This window comes from Denticeps clupeoides, chromosome 15 (assembly GCF_900700375.1).
Source record: "Denticeps clupeoides chromosome 15, fDenClu1.1, whole genome shotgun sequence".
Classification (NCBI taxonomy): Eukaryota; Metazoa; Chordata; class Actinopteri; order Clupeiformes; family Denticipitidae; genus Denticeps; species Denticeps clupeoides.
Window position 1 is genome coordinate 7,318,475 of NC_041721.1, and position 2,672 is coordinate 7,321,146.

At 51.4% G+C, this 2,672-nt stretch overlaps 1 pseudogene; it reads left to right on the forward strand.

Annotated features, from left to right (window-relative positions):
* LOC114765201 (transcription factor GATA-3-like) overlaps window positions 1-2,209 on the forward strand; it is a 5,342-nt pseudogene extending 3,133 nt beyond the window's left edge.
* Window positions 2,210-2,672: the final 463 nt, after the last annotated feature.

Here is a 2,672-nt window from a genome sequence, read left to right on the forward strand (position 1 = left end):
CGGAGATATGAATATGCGTGTTATTTATTGAAGGAGAATCGCCGTCACGCACCCGTCCGAGAAGCATGAAATAATATCCCGCTTGGCATATTCCGATAGGTCGCTCTGTTTTATTAAATAATAAGCACCGACTTTAGCACCGAACTGTTATTCATTAATAAAAGAATCGACGTCTCGCGTAATATTATTATTACTATTATTATTATTATTATTTGTAAATCCAGCGAGATATTCATGCCTCTTCTCTGTCCTTTCACTACCTCATCTCCTTCACCTCTTTCTCATTATTTACCTGCCCTCTTCACTCTTCATTTATGCTGTCAAATATTAATAACCTGTGCCGATTTATAAACTGGTGTCACTTGCACAATGTGTTTGATAAATGGCGGCGCACAAACATTATTATGATTATTATTGCATTTGTGAATAATACGTTTTTGCAATTGCATTCGAACTGTATAAATACGCATGTTGTATGTAATGTACATTTTTTTTTTTGTGCAATGCTGAAGATGGGTTATTTAGATGCTTTGATCAGGCGGCGCCTTAACGTGCGCGTCTGTTATGGAATTTCATAAAAGTCCCGAGGATGCTTTAGACCGACGTGCCGTCCCCGGACGCCCGACTGACGTCTTCTCTCTCTTTCTCTCTCTCTCTCTCTCCCTGTCCCGCAGTCTGCAGCCAGGCGAGCGGGGACCTCGTGTGCGAACTGTCAGACGACCACGACCACGCTGTGGCGGAGAAACGCCAATGGAGACCCGGTGTGTAACGCCTGCGGCCTCTACTATAAGCTGCACAATGTGAGTTAAAATAATTCACCTCGTTTCTCTCTCTCTCTCGAACCCCTCGCCATTGACTGTTTATTGCTGCGCTGGTAGCGCGTGGTGGTAAATTCGGCCCAGATGCACTCAAGGACGTTTCCTCTTCCTTAATCTGATCACGGTGTCCCCATGTCGTGGGCCTCGGAGGCCACCACGTCCAGCTTGTCACGCGAGCGCTCCCTGTTAAATGATTTTCCCATGTTGCTCTTGGCAGACGGGTTCGAGGCTCCGGAGGACGCGCTCGGGGCCGAGGCCATCCACGAAAAGGACCATATTTCCAAGTCACGTATTATCGTTTTAAGTGACCTGGAGCAGAAGGGGGGGGTGTGTGTGTGGGGGGGGGGTTAATAGCAAAATTAGTTTGTTTTTGGTAAATTCGCTGTTCTTCGCTTCCTAATGAATGCCACATTTGCGCAGAGCTGTTCCTTGCGCCCCTCTCCTGCTGACCGTGGTGTGTGTGTGTTTGTGCTTCGTATCTGCTAAGCGTAATAATAATAATAATAATCATAATAATACACACTGTGCAGCTCTTCTGCCGCATTCGCGTTGATCAGGAGCACCGGGAAGGTCACGCGGTGACCTTTAGCGTGACGGTGTAGGCCTTCGTACACACACAGAGGTGGCTCAGGACAGACGACGAGAGGGAGACGAGGAGGGGAGCGGCGCGTAGCGGAGGCTCCGCTTGGCAGGCGGGCGCCGCACCGTGCCCGTGGTTGGATGGCCGGTTGGCGGCTCGGGGTTTAGGGTTTCTCGCCTTGGCAGAGCTCGTCCTGCAAGCTGCCCAGCTTAGGGGAATCAGCTGGTAAATCCAGCCCAGAGCTTGATACAACCTGACACACTGCATACAGCCGCCTCGCTCTCTCTCTGTCTCTCTCTCTCTCACACACACACACACATACACACACAGATAACTGCAACTATTCTATAAGACACACACACACACACAAATGCAACACACATACCTGCAATAGATGTTTATTGGATTACAATACCAGTCGTCTAATTTGCCCTTCCCTGTCTGATTTCAGATTAACCGACCACTCACCATGAAGAAGGAGGGCATCCAGACCAGGAACAGGAAGATGTCCAGCAAGTCCAAGAAGAGCAAAAAATCCCATGACAGCATGGACGATTTTTCCAAGAGCCTGATGGAGAAGAGCAGCTCCTTCAGCCCGACCGCCCTCTCCCCGCCACAATGTCCTCCTTCCCCCCTTCTCTCACTACCCGGCCACATGCTCACCACGCCCACCCCCATGCACCCCTCCTCAAGCCTGCCTTTCGCCCCTCACCACCCTTCCAGTATGGTGACCCGCCATGGGCTAGGCATCCCCGGGACCCTGACTGGAGACGAAGGCCCACCCAGCAAGAGTAGTGCCCACCAGAGGTGACTCCATACCCATACAAAAACTTCCAACGTCCTTCTCCCGGCCCCGCCCGTTTGGCCCTGCCTGCCTCCACTGCTAGAACCTGGCAGAACTCAAGACCCTCACCGCTTCTCACCCTCATCCGTAGGAACGCTCCTCCGAAAGTGGGTGGGTGGGTGGGGGTTGGGGAAGAGAGAGAATGAGACAAAGTGAAAATTAGAGAAAGAGAGAGAGAGAGAGCGAGCGAGAGAGAGAGAAAACCTCTTCCACTCTTCCATCACTCCTGAAGCTTGGCATCGGTTCTTAATTCCCTCCCCTAGCACCTCTGTCTGCTCCTTCGCTGTCCCGGAGCTCCTCTTGTGTACAGAAGCCATTTTCCTCGACAGGGAAACCCTACAGCGGGCCTTTACGCAGCAGATACGGACTCTCGAAAGGCCCCATCGCGTCACTACTCCTGCCCCTGTACAACAGGACCCCCGACCCCCTG